The sequence below is a fragment of the Oncorhynchus mykiss genome, chromosome 9 (genome assembly GCF_013265735.2).
Source record: "Oncorhynchus mykiss isolate Arlee chromosome 9, USDA_OmykA_1.1, whole genome shotgun sequence".
In the NCBI taxonomy this organism is placed as follows: Eukaryota; Metazoa; Chordata; class Actinopteri; order Salmoniformes; family Salmonidae; genus Oncorhynchus; species Oncorhynchus mykiss.
In genome coordinates, this window is record NC_048573.1 from 69,260,894 (window position 1) to 69,285,706 (window position 24,813).

At 40.5% G+C, this 24,813-nt stretch overlaps 1 non-coding gene across 2 annotated transcripts; it reads left to right on the forward strand.

Annotated features, from left to right (window-relative positions):
- Positions 1-262: 262 nt before the first annotated feature.
- LOC110532770 lies at positions 263-6,501 on the forward strand. Of its 2 annotated transcripts, none has more exons than XR_005053345.1 (10): positions 263-326; positions 3,938-4,056; positions 4,479-4,572; positions 4,684-4,809; positions 4,932-5,088; positions 5,246-5,333; positions 5,447-5,622; positions 5,799-5,818; positions 6,059-6,107; positions 6,307-6,501. It is a non-coding gene; the product is annotated as an uncharacterized LOC110532770 (transcript). The 2 variants fall into 2 exon arrangements; XR_005053346.1 differs by having other exon boundaries at positions 266-326; positions 3,931-4,056.
- The last annotated feature ends 18,312 nt before the right edge of the window (positions 6,502-24,813 follow it).

A 24,813-nucleotide genomic window follows, 5' to 3' on the forward strand; every position in this document is an offset into this window, starting at 1 on the left:
TAAGTATTCCCTACAATATTTTTTTACTTTGGCACCTAGAATAGTTTTTGCTTTTAAAGCCAATATATATTTCAAATACAGTGATTTGCACTGGGGGCATTTATTTGAACATGTTTAAAACCCATACGTGTTGCAAATGTCACTTAAATATGAAGAAAAAAAATAGCCCAATTATTTCTCATATCATGAGTAAATATCGGTAATTGACGCGTTTCTGTTATTCTGATGGGAACTTTTATTTTGAAAACATTTCCTGTTTCCTGTTACGCTGAACGGAAAGTGAAAGTAAAGTTAGTCCAGGGCCCTACACTACTGATCAAGGCTGGGTAAGATAAATAAATATTTACGTAGAAATAACCTACTTTAAGAATCATATATTTTCATATTGATGAATGATTGTGTAATTTTACAACAACGAATAGGCAGGCCTACTGTACGCTCTGCTGTTCTCTTTTCTTTTCAGACAGACCTAGCCTGGCTACTTTTTGTTCGTTGCCCCATTGTGGGGGTATAATACTTGCCAAACAGACCATGGGCCTCATTTATAAACCGTGTGTATGTACAAAATAGACCCCAAAACATGCATACTTTTACTGCGGCACATAGAATAGTTTTTTTTTTATTTTTTTTATTTTTTTACCCAAATAGCATTTAAACCTCTATTAGATTCGTTTCTGTGTATTATTTCTAAACAAGCGAGTATATTATACTGCTGTACATGTTTATAACATTTCATTAAACATTAAAAAAATAAATAATTTTTAACTCTGTTTATTAAGTTTTACACACACACACACACAGACAAGACAAAGCAATATAAATAATATACTCAACTAGAAAAAAAATACAAATAAAAATACAAATAAAAAAATAGCTTTAAAGATACCATACTTTAGACAAGTTAAACACACCGGGCAGAAGGCTACAGAGGTTAAAGGGCAATCTATAGTACAGGGACAGAGCAAACACCATAAGTTTTCCATATACAGTGAGTTTATTTGTGGTGAATAATGGGTGGAGTTAAAGGCCATCAACACTGTATTATTCAGGGTCCCATGAAATTATACCATATGTACATACAATGAATTAATGATTTCCTTGTTGTAGGCCTATGCTACCTCATGACTATGAAAATATCACAGAAAAGATGAGGAATTTATTATGCAATGATCATGAAAATGAATAAAAACACTTAACGTTTTTCTTTAAGCAGGGAGTCATGCTGTGACCATGGTCTCTTTCGCAGATGAGCCCTGCATGAACATCAATAAACAACAATTACACTAAACATATCTATATACATATCAATTACACAATACATGAAAAGCAAACACAAAAATCTACCTGATGATGATGATGATTTCAGCAACCATATTGATTAACTGTCAAGTATTGACCCATCAGTGCAGATGAAAGGGGTGGAGAGAGAGAACAGATCCTCAAGCAATTGAGATACAATGTACATCAAGACAGCAATCTATGCAAAACACAACATTTATAAATAATTGGCTAGGAAATAGATGCCTATTTGTAATTCTTTTTAAATGCAAAGATGAAGTAAATGGATTTCCTCTCTTTTCACTAATGGCAAATGATTGCATCTTGTTAATAACCTGTTTATTGTTATGAATAAGCCTGTCCATCATATCCCCCATTTGTACAAAATACTAGTCTACATGCCTGTTTTCAATGCTATACTTCACCAACTAGAAACGTTGTGTAGGCATGGTCTAAAAATTCTTCCTTAGTTGTACATTTTCTCGAAATCTAAAGGCACAACCTAGATTGGAGCCAGTGTCTTAAGTAGGTGAACATGTTATTACTCCAACCCCGTGAAAGTGACAAACTGACACGTTTTCATATTTGTCAAAAACAACTTTAAATCAAAGGAGTGCCTTTGATTTGATGGTTTGCACAAAGACAGTACTGTGCAGCCGTCTTCATCGACCTGGCCAAGGCTTTCGACTTTGTCAATCACCATATTGTCATCGGCAGACTCAGTAGCCTCGGTTTTTCTAATGATTGCCTTGCCTGGTTCTCCAACTACTTGCAGACAGAGTTCAGTGTGTCAAATCGGAGGGCATGTTGTCCGGTCCTCTGGCAGTCTCTATGGGGGTGCCACAGGGTTAAATTCTCGGGCCGACTCTTTTCTCTTTATATATCAATGATGTTGCTCTTGCTGCGGGCGATTCCCTGATCCACCTCTACGCAGACGACACCATTCTGTATACTTCCTTGGACACTGTGCTATCTAACCTCCAAATGAGCTTGAATGCCATACAACACTCCTTCCGTGGCCTCCAACTGCTCTTAAACGCTAGTAAAACCAAATGCATGTTTTTCAACCGTTCGCTGCCTGCACCCGCACGCCCGACTAGCATCACCACCCTGGATGGTTCCGACCTAGAATATGTGGACATCTATAAGTACCTAGGTGTCTGGCTAGACTGCAAACTCTCCTTCCAGACTCATATCAAACATCTCCAATCCAAAATCAAATCTAGAATCGGCTTTCTATTTCGCAACAAAGCCTCCTTCACTCACACCGTCAAACTTACCCTAGTAAAACTGACTATCCTACCGATCCTCGACTTCGGCGATGTCATATACAAAATGGCTTCCAATACTCTACTCAGCAAACTGGATGCTGTTTATCACAATGCCATCCGCTTTGTTACTTAAGCACCTTATACCACCCACCACTGCGACCTGTATGCTCTAGTCGGCTGGCCCTCGCTACATATTCGTTGCCAGACCCACTGGCTCCAGGTCATCTACAAGTCCATGCTAGGTAAAGCTCTGCCTTATCTCAGTTCACTGGTCACGATGGCAACACCCACCCGTAGCACGCGCTCCAGCAGGTGTATCTCACTGATCATCCCTAAAGTCAACACCTCATTTGGCTGCCTTTCCCTCCAGTTCTCTGGTGCCTGTGACTGGAACGAATTGCAAAAATCGTTGAAGTTGGAGACTTATCTCCCTCACCAACTTCAAACATCTGCTATCTGAGCAGCTAACCGATCGCTGCAGCTGTACGTAGTCCATCGGTAAATAGCCCACCCAATTTACCTACCTCATCCCCATACTGTTTTTATTTATTTACTTTTCTGCTCTTTTGCACACCAGTATCTCTACCTGCACATGACCATCTGATCATTTATCACTCCAGTGTTAATCTACTAAATTGTAATTATTCTCCTACCTCCTCATGCCTTTTGCACACAATGTATATAGACTCTTTTTTTATGTTACATTTGTTTTTCTACTGTGTTATTGACTTGTTTATTGTTTACTCCATATGTAACTCTGTGTTGCTGTCTGTTCACACTGCTATGCTTTATCTTGGCCAGGTCGCAGTTGCAAATGAGAACTTGTTCTCAACTAGCCTACCTGGTTAAATAAAGGTGAAATAAAATAAAAATGCGCAGTTCGGCCCGAGAGACCATTAGACCCGATTACGTGTTTCTACGCCCGAGTCGCCATGACATCACCTACAAGTGTGAGCGAGGATTTCTATTGATGAAGCAGTTTTAGTCTGTCTTCATACTGCGGTCTAAGGTAGAACGGACATTGCTCCATGTACAAGGCTATGTCACCACAAGAGGGCAGCATTCTCTAACTATTTGCCAATTTCTGTTTCAGAAAGTTCAGAAAGTCCCAAAGTTGATAACTCTCCTATTACAGTTGTTTTTCATGCTGTAAATTCAGCAAGATATCATCTGAACTGAATCATAATAAAATATAATAATCTTTAAATTTGTAAATTATGATATCTTGATTCAGTTCAGTTTTATTGATGGTGACTGATAACTCAGGGGTGTCCAGCCAACATACATTACTATATTATATTTATTAACAGTGTATCCAATATTAAGCAGAATATAATTGAACTATTCTTACTATACAGTAAATATACTAAAATACATTAAGTCTACAGGTCAGTTCATCTTGATACATCAAAACTCCTAAGAACTTCACAAATCCAGTGTGTGGGTCTTCCAGTGAGTTGGAGAGGATTGAGGAACCATGACACCATTTGAAACCTTGACATGGACTGTAAGTGAAACATTTCGGATTTGCACATTTTGTGGCTTGTCAAAAATAAATTATCAATTTAAATATTTCCTTTATGAAATATGAATCAAAGTTATTAGCCTACTATATAGTGTAATGAAACAGGCAGGGAGCAGGTCTCGAACCCTCAACCTTCTAGCCCGAAGTCCAGCGCCCTATCGACTTTGCCCCAAAAGCATGCTCGAACGGCAGAGTTGATATCCTCACTTATAAACCCAGAGTCATTACACTAGCCTTAGTTTCAATTTGACTGAAACCTTGTAGAAAAAACATGGTAGAGAGAAGTACATTTCAGTAACATTTATTGACTGGATTTGCAGATAACAGGTTATCTTGGGTTTGGTGTCACATCTTTAAATGTAATGTATGCTGATGGTGGTGATTTATTTATTCTATATTTGCAGATACATTTTATACTTCTAAACATTGAACCCTGTTCCACATATGATCGCCTCATCTATAAAATAGGTGACAGATATTGCAGAATGTGTAGGCCTGGTAAGGACCTTATGTATTTTTATGAGGAGTTAATTATAATCATAAAAACAATAATAATTATGATGATAATAATACCAAAAGGTAATTACTTTCTGTTTTTCTTTTCAACAGGATATCATGTACATAGTCATTGTACTACAGCTACATTCACCTCCTGTGTGCCCTGTATTGACTCCACCTTCCTTGATGAGCCCAGTGGTAAAACAACATGCAACAACTGTACCACATGTGATCCAGGTGAGAATTCTGTGTTCTGGGAATAAACACTGAGCTACTTTACTATATCAGCTGTTGTTTTAATGAAATACAACAGGCTTTACATTTGGCTTCAGATACCAAGGGACATGTTTTCTCTCTAGGTTTGGGTTTGATGGTAAAGCAGCCATGTACACCTTCATCAGACACTGTCTGTGGGACACTGAGAGGGGTTCTACTGTCTAGACCCAACTAAGGAGGGTTGTAGAGCAGCCCAGAGACACAGCAGCTGTAAACCTGGTCAATACATCAGTCACACAGGTTGGTCTTCTGTTTCATCATAATACTAATTGTGTTGTCTTAATTCAATTGAGTCAAGTTGTTAACTTCATTGTGAATCATCATTACAGTAAATGGAATTAAATAAATGGGGGGACAAATGAATTTTTCATTCATATTTCAACATGTATTTCTGCAGGAACAACATCTACAGATACTGTGTGTGCTGTCTGCCCTGATAAAACTCATTCAGATGGATCATTAACATCTTGTCAACCACATACAGAGTAAATGTGGACATTTATTAGTTAGTTCAAAAGGTTATTCCCCTGAAGATATAAATACATTAATATACTCAAATAGAAACTTTAAAAAACATACCTCTGTTTGTCTTTAACAGATGTGAATTCTTGGAAATTGAACCAGGAACTCCTTGGTCGGATTCAGAATGTGGAGTAGCCTCACTTCCCACAGCTGGAATCATAGCTGGTGTTCTATTTTTCCTGATAGGCACCATAGATGGTGTTTGTATATTTATGAGAAGAAGAGAAATAGGGAGAAATATAAAAAACTTGGGTAAGATGACTGGAATTGTATTTGTACCATTCATTGTTTTCATTGCCTGTGATATTCAGTTTACTCTGTGAATGCTACATGTTTTACTTCTCATATAGAGTAGATTACTACTGTTTGTTATCGTCATGGTTACATGGTATGTTTATTACAATATTGAACATCTGTCTTTTTTATAGGCTCTCAAATACCTACACAGGTATGTTTTGGAAATCTATGAATATATTTCATCATGTTGTATTACTTTGTGCTTTCTTCTGACTGAAATTTGAATTTATTGGGCCAGTTTTCCAGATAGAGATTACACCTAGTTTTGGAATGTACAGCACTTTGTCCATTTAATCTTCATTGAATGTGCTTCTTAGTCCAGGACTGAGAGTAATCTCTGTCTGGGAAACTGGCCCAATGTGTTTTACTAATTACTGTTTCTATCTGATAGGCATCCCCAGATCAGGAAATACCAATGCTGCCTGGGGGAAATGGAAACGGTAAGGCACACCTTCAAGGTTTTCAAAATATTTGTACAATAGTTTGAGTTAAAAGAATTTCAAACATATTTATAAGTAAATGTATATGGTATATAACTTCATCAAGTCATCAATGCTAAGACCAATGATATGATACAATAATATAGGACAAGCTATGTAAATTAATTACTGATAAATTACAAATGACTTCTCTCCCCAGATTCAAGCCCCCAACACGGTCAGGGAGTCAACATTGTGTAATCTGTGGTCCGCTGGCTGGTCCAGCCATCTCTAGTAAATCTTAACACTACATGTTAAATTTCATATTGTAGAATCTGGTTGGTATAAGGACCACTGTGCCTTTGTATCACATGGGGATGTTTGAAACTTACTCCTCAGCCTGAACTGTCCCCACTTGTGTCACCGAATAGCTAGCTTTTTGTGTGGGCACCACTGGTAAGATGCTTCGGAAGGGTGGTCACATATCAGCTTCTGCCTACAACCTGTTCTAAAATGGAAAGGACCATGTGATGAGTATAAATTAGCTTCACCTTGCAAGGTAACAGCTTCAGTAGCTGAGAACCCTCTGCTCTTCCCAGGGGGAAGTCAAATGTGTGTATAACTTCAGGACCACAACATCTATGTCAGCCCAGACTATGGAACTCCAAATGGGACTTGAAAATATCTTGAGACACAGATTACTGGATACTGGTGCAGGATGCAGCATTCGTTTGGAGAAGGTTCCCCAGAAATGAGAAACATCGTCAAACATGGTTAAATGGATAACTTTACACTACAAGAAAATCAAGATCAGACTCATAGAAGTAGACGAGGACATCAACAAACAGATACAACTTTACTATAGACTGTATGGATCACAGAAGGGTGAAAAGACAGTATTTCAGGAACTATCCTGAATGGCTTCCACTCCATCTCACATTAAAATTCAGAATAAGTATTGTAGAAGAGTGCATGTCCACTCAGTCACCTGTGGTGTCCCCCACCCGGTTCATCCTCTGCCTACTTCCACTCGGCCATGTAGTCAGGTGACTTGGGGTCCTCTTCCACAGTTTTGCGGATGACATGAATGTCTACATCAAAATGGCCCCAAATCCCTCAAAGTACATGCTTGGTTAATTAAAGCTCAACATTCAAAAACATGTAACAAGCTGCCTTCAGTGGGCAGTCTGGGGGTGTTTGGCTCCAGGAGAAGAGAACACCGCCTGGATGATCTTCAATCTCAGCCTCTTATGCTAGAAGACATGACAAACTCTTTATGAATCCTTCATTATGTATGCCTTACTATTAATGCCTTGCATGATTGCTATAGAAATGTTTGTGGTCATATGCACATCCTTTAAAACGTAGCATACCAGTCAAAAGTTTGACACCTACTCATTCATGTGTTTTTCTTTATTTTTACTATTTTGTAAATTGTAGAATCAATATTTTGAAATAACATCAAATCTATGAAATGACACACATGGAATCATGTAGTAACCAAAAACTTGTTAATCGAATGTAAATCTATTTTAGATTATTCAAAGTAGCCATCCTTTGCCTTGATGACAGCTTTGCAAACTCTTGCATTCTTTCAACCAGCTTCACCTGGAATGCTTTTCCAACAGTCTTGTTGGCTGCATTTCCTTCACTCTGCGGTCCAACTCATCTCAAACCATCTCAATTGGGTTCAGTTCAGGTGATTGTGGAGGCTAGGTCATCTGACGCAGCACTTCATCACTCTCCTTTTTGGTCAAATAGCCTGTATACAGCCTGGAGGTGAATTGGGTCATTGTCCTGTTAAAAAACAAATGATAGTTCCACTAAAGTGTATTGCTGTAGAATGCTGTGGTAGCCATACTGGTTAAGGGTACCTTGAATTCTAATGTCCATTGCTTGTGTTTCTTGGCCCAAGCAAGTCTCTTCTTCTTATTGGTGTCCTTTTAGTAGTGGTTTCTTTGCAGCAATTCGACCATTAAGGCCTGATTCATGTAGTCTCCTCTGAACAGTTGATGTTGAGATGTCTGTTACTTGAACTCTGAAGCATTTATTTGGGCTGCAATTTCTAAGGCTGGTAACTCTAATGCACTTATCCTCTGCAGAGTTAACTCTGGATCTTCCTTTCCTGTGTCCTCAAGAGAGCCAGCTTCATCATAGCGCTCTATGGTTTTTGTGACTGCGCTTGAAGAAACTTTCTAAATGTTCCATATTGACTGACCTTCATGTTTGTTTTAAAGTAATGGACTGTCGTTTCTCTTTTCTTATTTGAGCTGTTCTTACCTTGCTGTTCTTTACTAAATAGGGCTATCTTCTGTATACCACCCTACCTTGTCACAACACAACTGATTGGCTCAAACGCATTAAGAAGGAAATTAATTCCACAAATTAACTTTTAACAAGGCACACTCCAGGTGACTACCTCAGGAAGCTGGTTGAGATAATGCCAAGAGTGTGCAAAGCTGTCATCAAGGCAAAGGGTGCCTACTTTGAAGAATCTCAAATATAAACTATATTTGGATTTGTTTAACACTTTTTTGGTTACTATGTGATTCCATATGTGTTGTGTCATAGTTTGTACAATAATAGTGAAGACATCCAATGTAGAAAATAGTAAATATAAAGAAAAACCCATGAATGAGTAGGTGTGTCCCAACTTTGGACTGGTACTGTAGGTGCTGGCCTAATAATGTCTAGATGAAAAAGGATTGAACTGTTGTCATTAAAGGTGGTATTAATTAAGGAGCATATACAGTGTCCAGGCCTTTCTGTTATTTTTATAACTACTTCATTGGTAACCACATTGGTTACTAGATCATTGCTTACGGTGACAGCATGATAAGGATGACTATGAATAAGGAGTGAGGTCAGTCATACCCTGGTCTGTACTCCAGATTACTATGAATGAGGATAGAGGTCAGTCATGTCCTGGTCTGTAATTACTCCAGGACCACTAGGCTGTTGTTGCTCTGCAGGTTCAGAGAGTCAATGGTCTCCTGGCAGACATGGGCCTCTCTCCTCTGGGCTTCTCTCTCCACTTTCAGTGCCCAGGTGAGCTGCTTTGTTTGACCTTTAACCTCAGCTGCTTCCTGTTTGCTCTGGGACACTTCCTCCAGCAGCTGGACTACAACCTGGAGGATCACAGAATCAGTGGATCAATGACAAATACCTTGTATTGACATTGTATTGACATTAGATTTAGTTCATGTCTGTTAATGCTACTGACACTAGAGGGCAGTACAACCTATCCTATGACTGGATGTAAGCCCTGTGTTGCTGGAGATACATTATCTAAACCCTTTCTTTTACATTGAACTCAGCTGCTTCCTGTTTAGTCTTAGTTAATATATGTTAATGCTACCGACACTAGAGGGCAGTACAACCTATCCTATGACTGGATGTAAGCCCTGTGTTGCTGGAGATACATTATCTAAACCCTTTCTTTTACATTGAACTCAGCTGCTTCCTGTTTAGTCTTAGTTAATATATGTTAATGCTACCGACACTAGAGGTCAGTACAACCTAGCCAGTGACCGGTTGTATGCTCTTTCTAAATAATACACTTATTTTGTTTCAATGAATTTTACAAAGTTGTCCTTGAAATGAACACGACAAAAATTTGTTGGAAAATGGTAATATGAATATACTGTATATATGTACAAGATGTTGCTACTGCCACTACAACCTAGCCAGTGACACGATGTATGCTCTTTCTAAATAATATACATGTATTTTGTGACAATGGACTCACTAGTGTGCAGACTCACCAAAACAGATCTATTATATTCCAGCACATGCTGACATGGTGAAAAGGACATGGACAGAGTCAGCTGATAATATGATTATATTTGTGAGACAATCCTCTTGTGGTTCTGTAAAATAATATGATTGGAGCTGTAGCGTTCTATGGCATCAGACAGAATAAAGGATCAGTTGGAAGATTGTTATGAGTCGCTTCACTTGACTCAACCACTTTCAGGATCTCTCATTGAAGACACGTTTATTATGATCCCCAGTAGCTACTGTTCCTGGGGAAGCAGGGATTCTGAGCCTCCATACATCTACAAGGTCTAACGATCAAATCATATTTGATTTTGTTGATCACATTTGATGATGATCACTGAATGATTCCCTTCACAATTCAGAGTTAAATACAGACCTATGATGCTGGAGATCAATCAATCAATCAAATTTATTTTATATAGCCCTTCGTACATCAGCTGATATCTCAAAGTGCTGTACAGAAACCCAGCCTAAAACCCCAAACAGCAAGCAATGCAGGTGAAGAAGCACGGTGGCTAGGAAAAACTCCCTAGAAAGGCCAAAACCTAGGAAGAAACCTAGAGAGGAACCAGGCTATGTGGGGTGGCCAGTCCTCTTCTGGCTGTGCCGGGTGGAGATTATAACAAAACATGGTCAAGATGTTCAAATGTTCATAAATGACCAGCATGGTCGAATAATAATAAGGCAGAATAGTTGAAACTGGAGCAGCAGCACAGTCAGGTGGACTGGGGACAGCAAGGAGTCATCATGTCAGGTATTCCTGGGGCATGGTCCTAGGGCTCAGGTCCTCCGAGAGAGAGAAAGAAAGAGAGAATTAGAGAGAGCATATGTGGGATGGCCAGTCCTCTTCTGGCTGTGCCGGGTGGAGATTATAACAGAACATGGCCAAGATGTTCAAATGTTCATAAATGATCAGCATGGTCGAATAATAATAAGGCAGAACAGTTGAAACTGGAGCAGCAGCACAGCCAGGTGGACTGGGGACAGCAAGGAGTCATCATGTCAGGTAGTCCTGGGGCATGGTCCTAGGGCTCAGGTCCTCCGAGAGAGAGAAAGAGAGAAGGAGAGAATTAGAGAACGCACACTTAGATTCGAATAGGACAGGAGAAGTACTCCAGATATAACAAACTGACCCTAGCCCCCCGACACATAAACTACTGCAGCATAAATACTGGAGGCTGAGACAGGAGGGGTCAGGAGACACTGTGGCCCACTCCGAGATACATTATCTACACCAGTGGGGGCTGCTGAGGGGAGGACGGCTCATAATAATGTCCGGAACAGAGCAAATGGAATGGCATCAAACACATGGGAGCCACGTTTTTGATGTATTTGATACCATTCTACAGATTCAGCTCCAGGCCTTACCATGAGCCCATCCTCCCAAATTAAGGTGCCACCAACCTCCTGTGATCTACACCCTTTCTGTGCAAGACTTCTCACAAAGACTAAAAGCCTGGAGGATTGCAGAGTAAATGGATCAATGAGAAATACGTTTGTATTGATATTGGCTTGACATTAGACATTAGAGTTCATTTCTGTTAATGCTACTGCCACTAGAGGACAGTACAACCTATCTTCTGACCAGATGTAAGCCCTGTGTTGCTGGAGATACATTATCTAATCCCTTTCTTTTACAATACCTGCCAATCTTTGAGGTTTCTCATTGAAGCATTGCTTGACATAATCAATGCACTTGCCCTAGTCTATTTTCTTAGACATCCATGAGCAAAAGTTACATCACACTATAATGTATTTTGGTATCATTAAGTGTTTTGCAAGGCTTTTCACAAAGAACCACAAAGAACCAGACTTAAGCAGAAAGAGGTGTAGCCATGTTTCTGACTGGAGAGGCAGGGGTTGGAACACTTCTGTTCTGTGGTTAGAAAGAGGATGTTTTGACTTCAACTTTCAGCTTGCTCTTATTGTAGAAGTCACAAACAGCAAGTTTCCAACAGCACACATGGTAGATATGCTGTATTCTATTCTATTCTACAAAGACACACAAGTATTCAGGCGTTCTAACTTTGTCTCTTTAAGAGGAAGTGTAGAGTATAAACAAAGTTATCTGATGAAGTAACTGGAAAGGTGTGTCGCAACCTGCATCAGGGTGTCATTCTCCTCCTCCATTACCATGAGTTAGTTCCTCATACCGTCATGTAAACAGGTGAACTGAACATAAAGTGTGCTATATTTAGACACAATGGAAACAACTGAATAGTCCCAAAATTGCAAACTACCTGCCAGTTAAGCTAAATCATGAGCAGCTGTAGTATTTAAAGATATATGACCTAGGTCTGATTCACACGTCTAGCCTCATCTACAAATCTACCCCCTAAATGCATGATCCTACTGTTCATACTGTACCTTTCTGGATAGCTGGGCAAACCTGTCCTTCACTACCTTCCTGGACATGGTCTGTAGCTTGACAAACCTGTCCTTCACTATCTTCCTGGACATGGTCTGTAGCTTGACAAACCTGTCTTCAGCTGTTGTCTCAACTCGTCCTGCTGGCCTTTAGCAGTGATCAGCTCTCCTTCCTTTATGGACAGAGTTCTACACAAGGAACTCACTGTACCTTCAGAGTACAGTATTGATTGGGATAACATACAATAAGTGTCATCTTTTATTGACAGGATTGCTCACACCTTTTCAAACCTTTCAGATCTCAGGGGGTGAGAGCTAAGGGTTGATTTAGGATTGGGGGCTCATCCTCCCCCAGTTTAAACTCTAAAGCTGTGTTTGATACTGTATCTCCATGCGTACACAAATCGCATGATTTTTCCTGGCCTCCTCTAACTCCCTCTTCAGTGGTTGGTTGGTTCTCTCCACTTCTCTCATCTGTTCAGTAAGTGACACTCTGTTGTCGTCCTCATAACTGTTCACAGCATTCTCTATATATCTGAAGAGCTGTGTTCGTGGCCATGTTCCAAGACTCAGACAAGGACCCCATGCAAGATTAGATCAGTTTTAGGTCTAATAACAGACGATAACATTACATGCAGCCTATATAATTCAAATGTTAACAAATCATTAATTCCTAACTCTGACGAGTTTACTAAGGGTTAACCTCATTCTGTATGTCTTGGTGTCTGTGTCAAGAGAATTTTCAATCCCAATGATAATTACTAATTACTAACAATCAATAGCTTTGACTAATCCCCGAGGTTTGTAAGACCATGGGTATAATAATAATTAGTCAAAGACTCAGCTTATGCAAAAGGCTAGTACAGTTTATTCAGAGGAGGTTCTAAAGTCAAGAATACAAAAACATCCATTTTATAGCTGCGCACATACTTCCACACACAAACAGTAGGTATCCTAGGCACATACTGTCTCACTACCCAGCCGACAAAGATTAGGGAGCCCTTGAGAAATACTCCCTGTCCTCTCCCAAATCTCTAGTCAGGTCGGCACCGAATTTTGCTCTGACAGTCTGTGTTTAAGATACTATAAAGACATGTTGTACAGTTATTACATGTTTTCAGGGTGGAATATTCTAATCATTAGCTTAAACATATAAATTCCATATTCAATCTGTCTCAGATTGAGTTGTTTCTCTGTCCAACAGGGCTAGGAACCCTCCATGTTCAGGACCCCTCCCAGGGCTGGCATCTCTCAGCCTGTGGAGCTCCACTTCAATCCAATCTATCTCCTGGGCTCTTCTCCTGCACCTCCTTCTCCACCTCCCTCTGATTCCTGACCTCCTCTGATAGACACACTATCAACTCCACCTTTAATACCAAGAAACACACAGAAAAGTTGTGAGGTGACCAAGGTTACTTCAGCTCCTCATTTGAACAATTTGATTTCTATACCAATGTGGCTTTTCATTGGTTTTATTTTAGTGTGACGGGTTTTATATTTAATAATAGATGTGTGTTGTGCTCTGTTTGATCTGATGTCAGTTTTAGTTTGAAGAGTCTTGTAAACTGAAGCTTCATGGTTTTACTTTAATTTTTGTTTCTTTTTAATATTGTTTTAGTTTAAATGTTGGTCCACCTTTATGGTTCAAAGGCAGATGGACAGATGACGCTGTTATAGTTAGATCACTTTTATACTGTAGTTAGTGTCAGGGATAGATGGCACTGCTATAGTTAGATCACTTTTATACTGTAGTTAGTGTCAGGGATAGATGACACTATTATAGTTAGATCACTTTTATACTGTAGTTAGTGTCAGGGATAGATGACACTATTATAGTTAGATCACTTTTATACTGTAGTTAGTGTCAGGGATAGAGGGATAGATGACACTATTATAGTTAGATCACTTTTATACTGTAGTTAGTGTCAGGGATAGAGGGATAGATGACACTGTTATAGTTATAGCAGTTTTATACTGTAGTTAGTGTCAGGGATAGATGGCACTGCTATAGTTAGATCACTTTTATACTGTAGTTAGTGTCAGGGATAGATGACACTGCTATAGTTAGATCACTTTTATACTGTAGTTAGTGTCAGGGATAGATGACACTATTATAGTTAGATCACTTTTATACTGTAGTTAGTGTCAGGGATAGAGGGATAGATGACACTATTATAGTTAGATCACTTTTATACTGTAGTTAGGGTCAGGGATAGATGGATAGATGACACTGTTATAGTTACATTACTTTTATACTGTAGTTAGTGTCAGGGATAGAAGGATAGATGACACTGTTATAGTTACATTACTTTTATACTGTAGTTAGTGTCAGGGATAGAAGGATAGATGACACTGTTATAGTTAGATCACCCTTATACTGTAGTTAGGGTCAGGGATAGATGGATATATGACACTGTTATAGTTACATTACTTTTATACTGTATTTATGGTCAGATATAGAGGGATATATGACACTGTTAAAGTTATAGCCCTTTTATACTGTAGTTAGTGTCAGGGATAGAAGGATAGATGACACTATTATAGTTAGATCACCCTTATACTGTAGTTAGTGTCAGGGATAGAGGGATAGATGACACTGTTAAAGTTATAGCACTTTTATACTGTAGTTAGTGTCAGGGATAGAGGAATAGATGACACTGTTAAAGTTATAGCACTTTTATACTGTAGTTAGTGTCAGGGATAGAGGGATAGATGACACTGTTATAGTTATAGCACTTTTATACTGTAGTTAGTGTCAGGGATAGAGGGATAGATGACACTGTTATAGTTACAGTACTTTTATATGGTAGTTAGGGTAAGATATAGAGGGATAGATGACACTATTAACATTATAGCACTGCTGTGGTAAAAGCAATGGCTTTCCTCTGGCCACTCTTCCGTAAAGCCCAGTTCTGTGGAGTGTACGGCTTAAAGTGGTCCTATGGACAGATACTCCAATCTCCGCTGTGGAGCTTTCCAGCTCCTTCAGGGTTCTCTTTGGTCTCTTTGTTTCCTCTTTGATTAATGCCCTCCTTGCCTGGTTGGTGAGTTTTGGTGGCGGCCCTTTCTTGGCAGGTTTGTTGTGGTACCAAATTCTTTCCATTTTTTAATAATGGATTTAATGGTGCTCCGTGAGATATTCAACGTTTTGGATATTTTTTAATAACTCAACCCTGATCTGTACTTCTTCAGAACTTTGTCCCTGACCTGTTTGGAGAGCTCCTTGGTCTTCATGGTGCCGCTTGCTTAGTGGTGTTGCAGACTCTGGGGCCTTTCAGAACAGGTGCATATGTACTGAAATCATGTGACACTTAGATTGCACACAGGTGGACTTTATTTAACTAATTATGTGACTTCTGAGGGTATTTGGTTACACCAGATCTTATTTAGGGGCTTCATAGCAAAGGTGGTGAATACATATGGATGGCCCCTTATTTAGGGGCTTCATAGCAAAGGGGGTGAATACATAGACACGCACCACTTTTCAGTTTTAAATTTTTATTTTGAAGCAAGATATTTTTTTCATTTCACTTCACCAATTTGGAATATTTTGTGTATGTCCATAACATTTAAATTACAGGTTGTAATGCAACAACATTGGAAAAACACCAAGGGGGTTGAATACTATTGCAAGGCACTGTATGTACATATAAATATATGGATGAGCGATGGCCGTGCGGCATAGGCAAGATGCAGTAGATGGTATAGAATACAGTATATACATATGAGATGAGTAATGTAGGATATGTAAACATTATTTAAGTGGCCAGAGATTTGAATCTGTATGTTGACAGCAGCCTCTCTATGTTAGTGATGGCTGTTTAACAGGATGATGGCGGTGAGATAGAAGCTGTTTTTTCAGTATCTCGGTCCCAGCTTCACTGCACCTGTACTGACCTCGCCTTCTAGATGATAGGGGGGTGAACAGGCAGTGGCTCAGGTGGTTGTTGTCCTTGATTATCTTTTTGGCCTTCCTGTGACATCGGGTGGTGGAGGTGTCCTGGAGGGCAGGTGGTTTGCCTCCGGCGATGTGTTGTGCAGACAGCACTACCCTCTGGAGAGCCTTGCGGATGAGGGCGGTGCAGTTGCCATACCAGGCGGTGATACAGCCCGACAGGATGCTCTTGATTATGCATCTGTAAAAGTTTGTGAGTGTTTTAGGTGACAAGCCAAATTTCTTCAGCCTCCTGAGGTTGAGGAGGCGATGTTGCGCCGCCTTCACCACGCTGTCTGTGTGGGTGGACCATTTCAGTTTGTCCGTGATGTGTACGCTGAGGAACTTAAAATTTTCCACCTTCTCCACTTCTGTTCTGTCGATGTGGATGGGGGGGTGCTCCCTCTGCTGTTTCCTGAAGTCCACAATCACCTCCTTTGTTTTGTTGACCTTGAGTGAGAGGTTATTTTCCTGACACCACACTCCGAGGGCCCTCACCTCCTCCCTGTAGGCCGTCTCGTCGTTGTTGGTAATCAAGCCTACCACTGTAGCGTCGTCTGCAAACTTGATGGTTGAGTTGGAGTTGTGCATGGCCACGCAGTCATGGGGGAACAGGGAGTACAGGAGAGGGCTGAGACCGCACCCTTGCAGGGCCCCAGTGTTGAGGATCAGCAGGGTGGAGATGTTGTTTCCTACCTTCACCATCTGGGGGCGGCCCGTCAAAAAGTCCAGGATCCAGTTGCACAGAGTTGGGTCGAGACCCAGGGTCTCAAGCTTAATGACGAGTTTGGAGGGTACTATGATGTTAAATGCTGAGCTGTAGTCAATGAACAGTATTCTTACATATGTATTCTTCTTGTCCAGATGGGATAGGGCAGTGTGCAGTGTGATGGCGATTGCATCGTCTGTGGACCTATTGGGGCGGTAAGCAAATTGTTGTGGGTCTAGGGTATCAGGTAGGGAGGAGGTGATATGATGATCCTTGACTAGTCTCTCAAAGCACTTCATGATGACAGAAGTGAGTGCAATTGGGTGAAAGTCATTTAGTTCAGTACCTTAGCTTTCTTGGGAACAGGAACAAAGGTGGTCATCTTGAAGCATGTGGGGACAGCAGGCTGGGACATGGATAGATTGAATTTGTCCGTAAACACACCAGCCAGCTGGTCTGCGCATGCTCTGAGGACGCGGCTCGGGATGCCATCTGGGCCAGCAGCTTTGCGAGGGTTAACGCGTTTAAATGTTTTACTCACGTTGGCCATGGAGAAGGAGAGCAGACAGGCTTTGGTAGCGGGCCGTGTCAGTGGCACTGTATTGTCCTCAAAGGGAGCAAGACGTCTGTAACGGTTCTCTTGTGGTGAAGTAGAGGCGGACCAAAACGCAGCGTGGTTATATTGATTCATGTTTAATGAAAAAACTATAAACACGAACACTACAAAACAATAAATGTGGAAAACCAAAAACAGCCCTATCTGGTGCAAAACACAGAGACAGGAACAATCACCCACAAACACACAGTGAAACCCAGGCTACCTAAGTATGATTCTCAATCAGAGACAACTACTGACACCTGCCTCTGATTGAGAACCATACTAGGCCGAAACATAGAAATACCCCAAACCTAGAAAAACAAACATAGACTGCCCACCCAACTCACGCCCTGACCATACTAAATAAATACAAAACAAAGGAAATAAAGGTCAGAACGTGACAACATCGATGTCCGCGACAGGGTTGCATTGTAATCCGTGATTGTCTGTAGACCCTGTCTCGTGTTTGAGCCGTTGAATTGCAACTCTACTTTGTCTCTAAACTGACGCTTTGCTTGTTTGATTGTCTTGCAGAGGGAATAACTACACTGTTTGTATTCGGTCATGTTTCGTCGCCTTTCCATGATTAAAAGCGGTGGTTCGCGCTTTCAGTGTTGCGTGAATGCTGCCATCAATCCACGGTTTCTGGTTAGGGAAGGTTTTAATAGCCACAGTGGGTACAACGGCTCCAATGCACTTGCAAATAAACTCGCTGACCGAGTCAGCGTATACGCCAATGTTATTGTCTGAGGCTGCCCCGGAACATATCCCAGTCCGCGTGATCGAAGCAATCTTGAGGCATGGAATCCGATTGGTCAGACCAGCATTGGATAATCCTGAGCATGAGCGCTTCCTGTTTTAGTTCCTGCCTATAGGATGGGAGCAACAAAATGGAGTCATGGTCAGATTTGCCGAAGGGGGGGCGGGGGAGGGCTTTGTATGCATCGCAGAATTTAGAGTAGCAATGGTCCAGAATGCTACCAGCTTGTGTAGCGCATTCGATATGCTGATAGAAATTAGGACGCCTTGTTCTCAGATTAGCTTTGTTAAAATCCCCAGCTACAATAAATTCAGCCTCAGGATATATGGTTTCCAGTGAGTCCAGTGAAGTTCTTTCAGGGCCGTCGAGGTATCTGCTTGGCGGGGATATACACGGCTGTGACCATAATCGAAGACAATTCTCTTGGGAGATAATGCGGTCGGCATTTCATTGTAAGGAATTCTAGGTCAGGTGAACAAAAGGACTTGAGTTCCTGTATGTTGTTATGAGTCGTTAATCATAAGGCATACACCCCCGCCCTTCTTCTTACCAGAGAGATGTTACAATCTCTGATGTCTCTCTGGAAGGCAACTCGTACCCTAATTTCGTCCATCTTGTTGTCTAGAGATTGGACATTGGTGAGTAATATGCTCAGAAGTGGTGGATGGTGTGCTCGCCTTCTAAGTCTGACCTGTAGGCCGCTCTGTCTGCCTCTCCTGCGGCGACCATGTTGTTTTGGGTCGGCCTCTGGGATTAGATCCTATGACCAGAGTGGAGGTACGAACAAAGGATCCACTTCGGGAAAGTCGTATTCCTGGTCGTAATGTTGGTAAATTGACATCATAGAGATGCCATCATAGAGTTGACACATGTTCTATCTCCATGGCTGCTGATGTCATAGAGTGGTTGTTACATAGAATATAATGAATTGCCAGGGTTAGAGGTTCCAAGCCCATTATATTCATTCTATTTATATGGTTGTTAGCCTAACACAGAGATCCTACACAACCACAGAGATTAGGTTCCTTTACATTTATCGTCACAAATACAGATTTGTTTATTTTGAGAATTTCAGATTCAGGTGGAGGACCTGCTTTATCAGGAGGATAATCTGGAAACACTGACAATGGGGTCATTGTTCCAGACATCCCATGCCCCGTCTACTGAGAATCTTGCTGTGCTGCAACGTCAAGTGAACCCTACCACTGACTCATCTTTTGGTCAGGACATATACATGCATGCTCTTCGATTAGTTATGAGTCTCCAGCCTTTTTAGGTACAGTCCTCCCACACTATGTAGGATATTGTTTTAGCCCCAGTGCCACTCTTGACAATGGCAAAAATGTGTGTTTTTACTAGAAAAGAAAACAGCCTCTTAACTGGTATGATGTAAACAAACCGTTTCATTCGTTGAAAAGAGCTACTATGAAAAGTAATTTATTTTCATTTTTTTAACAATTAAACTTATTGTAAACCAATGGTATTTATTTTCCACAACGCAGCTTTGTTAATCGACACTTCCCTCTAAAAACAAACCCAGCATTTGAACATATAAAACTGATAAATACCATGTAACAATCAACATTATGTAGTAGTATACCAGTGTCAAAAACAATCACATGTGAATAATTGTAACATGTTCACAGCACGACCATTGGACATACAGCAAACAGTTTCCAAGGTTCTAATAATGCAGTGACCTATAAAACAGAGGAGTCCAAGAATCCAAAGCTGTCATGTGGCTCCCGAGGTGACTTTCCCTCCCCGTAGCATTTATGGAGCTGTCACCTTTACAGTTAGTGTACATGACATCCAGTGTCTTCACATGAAAATCAAAAGCAGGCAGTGACATGGAGTTCAGCGAACGGTGGTAAGTACATTATGTAAACACCAATACAGTAGATCCACAAATACAGAACTTTGTCATGTCAAAATATAAAAATGAGCAACTGAAAAAACCCTTTAATTGACATTTTAATAAAACCTTCCATCTCTCGCTGCATACAAATGAACCTTGGGTAATCAAAAGGACTTGTGAAGTATTATTGTACTTCAGCACCAAATTCCTGTCTAATAGAGTGGCACTGTCTCTCAGTGTTATCTTCATCATTTCTGAGCTCCAGAGGTGAGGTTGGAGACCACTGAATAAGCAGTGACTCGTTTGGTTACAGGATACAGTACTACAAATGAATAACAAAGTCAGACCAAGCACCTTTGCTTGTGAATAATGCTAGCTTTAAGCCCGGAGATAAATTGGTCTATTACATTGCATTTGGATAAAGTTGATATACTTGTATTCTATACCACTTGGTGTACACTATACTAAAATGGAGTCATTGGCCCCCATCGGTCTACTGTTTATAGAACAGCTTCAGGCTCTTGTTAAACAAAATCAAGAATAAAAACAGAAGGAATCACATATTAAAGGGGAGAGAACCGATGAAACCCTAAAGTAGTTACAGTACATCTGGAACACTGTAGGTTGGCAAGGACCAGAAAATGAGTAAATTGTATGTCATTTCATTTACATAATTCCCGTGGACTACGATGATGCAAAAACACATTTTGTTGATACAGTGTAACACTCTTTACTAGCAATGGAGCCACCTAAGGTTTTGGTGTTTGAAGGTATAGTCTAAGACCAGTGTATTAAAACATAATGCAAAAAACTTTACAAAAGCCAAAATACTACATCAGTCCCTCTGACTATTTCCAATAGACCAGCCATCCAGCGTTTAGACCTCTGAGCTATCGCTGCAGTCTACCATCCTTCTATGAATGCTCTGAGTAGTAAGAGGTTAATAAAAAACATTTTCTAAATCACAGTTGTCAAGGGCGTACATTTAAGCATTAACCCCAAAATAAAGCAAGAAAGATTTGGACTGCTTCTTTACACAGGAACATAATGTGCTGTATGTGGTTTATCAGTCAGTTAAATTGAGTAGTCTTTCAGCTAAACTCTATCAAACCTTGCACTGTATTTGATTGCTGTTTCAATGTTTGAATTAAATGCATCGTAATCTCTCAGATGGGCTGTGGGAAATGTTATCGTTTTGGCGTATGCACTAACAACAGGGTAACAAACAGTGTGGTTAGGCATGCGTTCTAGACATGAGTGGTCAAAAATGACCACCATCTTTAACTTTTCTCTATCTGAGACAAGCAGGTGTGTGTGGCTGCCCTGTCAGCCACTGCATTACACTGGGAACAGAAAGTGGTTCTCCACTGTCTTCTTCCCCTCCACTGTCTTCTTCCCCTCTACTGTCTTCTTCCTCTCCCTCTCCACAGTCTTCTTCCCCTCCACTGTCTTCTACCCCTCCACTGTCTTCTTCCCCTCCACTGTCTTCTTCCCCTCCACTGTCTTCTTCCCCTCCACTGTCTTCTTCCCCTCCACTGTCTTCTTCCCCTCCACTGTCTTCTTCCCCTCCACTGTCTTCTCCCTCTCCACTGTCTTCTTCCTCTCCACTGTCTTCTTCCTCTCCACTGTCTTCTTCCTCTCCACTGTCTTCTTCCTCTCCACTGTCTTCTTCCCCTCCACTGTCTTCTTCCCCTCCACTGTCTTCTTCCCCTCCACTGTATTCTTCCCCTCCACTGTCTTCTTCCCCTCCACTGTCTTCTTCCCCTCCACTGCCTCCACTGTCTTCTTCCCCTCCACTGTCTTCTCCCTCTCCACTGTCTTCTTCCTCTCCACTGTCTTCTTCCTCTCCACTGTCTTCTTCCCCTCCACTGTCTTCTTCCTCTCCACTGTCTTCTTCCCCTCCACTGTCTTCTTCCTCTCCACTGTTTTCAGCCACAGGCAGACTCACTTTCCCATCTGGTTTAGCATACAGTGGGGCAAAAAAGTATTTAGTCAGCCACCAATTGTGCAAGTTCTCCCACTTAAAAAGATGAGAGGCCTGTAATTTTCATCATAGGTACACTTCAACTATGACAGACAAAATGAGAAAAAAAATACAGAAAATCACATTGTAGGATTTTTAATGAATTTATTTGCAAATTATGGTGGAAAATAAGTATTTGGTCACCTACAAACAAGCAAGATTTCTGGCTCTCACAGACCTGTAACGTCTTCTTTAAGAGGCTCCTCTGTCCTCTACTCGTTACCTCCATTCCTCCTTTTTAAGTGGGAGAACTTGCACAATTGGTGGCTGACTAAATACTTTTTTGTCCCTTTGTATTTATATGGGGGGGGGGGACAAATGTATAGGGGGTCAGTGCAATATAAACTGAAAACAAAATAACAGTTTGAAGTGTTACATTGACATCATTACTATGGTGCAGCTCATTTGAGTTTCAAGAGAAAAACATGACATACTACAGTAACAAAATCAGAGAGTAAGGATGAGTACAAACATGCAAATAATACATACCATCAAGTTCTTGGAGGAAATCTTGAGAGAAATCCAAGATTTCTATCTCCTTTTGTTTTAGAGAACCACTTTCACTCATCTCTGGGGCCAGGTTTGAGATTATGTAGTGTGCATCAACCTAGACATTGAATTCTAAGACGTACATTACTTTCACTATATTTCTGATACACAGGTCACCTGACCAAAACCAGGACCCCATAAATAACAATCAGAATATTAAAAAGCCACAATTTGTTAATTACCATGTCATCACAAAGAGATTGAGACATTCCTTCGGTTTCTTCTGCAGGACCTCAATTAGGATGTAGACTTCAAGGCCTTCATGCAGCTGCTGAAGCATCGCCGTACGTTTTGTGGTTGCATGTAGCAAAATGTCTCTTTACAAAAGGAAACGGATAGAGACATGGACATTCATTGAGATTAGCATATCTTACTGCAGAAACCTTGGTGCTCTTGTATGAATGGTCATGATAATGTACTCTAAAACAAATTAGTTTGAAACATATTCAATTAAATCAGTTGACACAATTTGTGGGTTGTTGCAATGTAAGAATGGAATTTAAAACGTGATTTCAACTCAGATCAAATGTATCAACCCATGAAGGCTAATGGGTGCTTTGTTAAATAAGAAAACATTTCACATACCTTATTATGCTCTCCTTGTGATCCAAGTTGATGGGGCCTGTGTAGCCACAGTTGAGGATTCCTTCAGTGTAGGGTGCCAGGTCAAAGGCATCTTTGATCTGAAAGCACATTTTATTGCTGAAAGATTAATGAGAAGAATATGCTTTGAATTTCATCAACACACCGTTTTGATTAATGGGGACAACTCTGTGTCATGTACACTACCCTTTGTTAGGTCCTTCAGGGTCCCGGTCAACAGATAGTGGTAACACCACTCCTGCATAAATCATGGAGACGGTCCACCTTGTGCTAGGCTAACTGCAAATACTTCACCTGCCACTCTGGATATAAGAGAAGGTGAAATAAGAAAATGTTCCTTCACAGTATTTGTCTTTTAACATTTAGAAACGGATGTGTTTCACAGAATTGTAAATGTGCCTAACACTTTTGTACAGTACTGTATGTACATACAGGTGATGGCAGGGTAGCCTAGTGGTTAGAGCGTTGGACTAGTAACCGCAAGGTTGCAAGTTCAAATCCCCGAGCTGACAAGGTCTGTCGTTCTGCCCCTGAACAGGCAGTTCAGACTGTTCCTAGGGCGTCATTGAAAATAAGAATTTGTTCTTAACTGACTTGCCTAGTTAAATAAAGGTAAAATAAATAAAAAATATATTGACTATGAAACAAATAGGACATGGCCTGCTTATGAGTTGGCATGAAAGAAAGTTTGATGAATTCAACTGAAAATGGCGAAAACAGGCGATCATAGCTAAATGCTTTTGGTTAGCTTGATAATAATAATTGCATGATTCTGCGGTATGCATGTATGCATATAATGCGGTATGCATATAATGCATGTATAATGTTATGAACCGACACTGAATCGTAGGAGCTAACTACCAGGGATGCAAACTGCTGAGGGCCCAAAATGTGAACACTTTTTGTTTCACTGAAACATGCAGGGGGAAATGGAGGTCTTAACAAATTAAACAACAAAGAATATGATCAGTGTGTGTAAAATAAAAAGTGGTTAATGTGAATCTAACTCACAGCTAAAAAATGTAAAGAAAGCTATCCAATGTTATTTGTTGCCTAGACTTTACTGCAAATGACCCTCAAGTCTTGAGAAAACACAATACTCTAATATTGTACTTGGGGGGAAAAAAACATTTTAAAGTAGAAATATAATGAAATAAACAGGCACTCTATTTTTGCTCTATTATAGTGGCCACTATAGACATCGATCAAGGGCACAAGGCTATATGTGTGCAAAAATAACATTCACTGAGTAAAAGAAAAACAAGTGTTACTGGCAAATTCAACACAACAAAAACAATATCTTTGGGCTACACTGAACATTATTCACTTTCTGCCTGCGGACATCTGTTCTACAATGTGCCAGAAAAAGTGAGAAAGAGGGAAAGTGTGTGGTGTTCCTTTCACCTCTATAGTGGCATCCAGTTTAAGCCAGGCCCAGCTCCTGCTACACTTGACCCTGAATCCACTTGTTTAACAAGCAAAGACTCATTTTCACCTAATTCTCTCATTCTGAAAATTAACCACATACTATAGAGAGAAAACATTA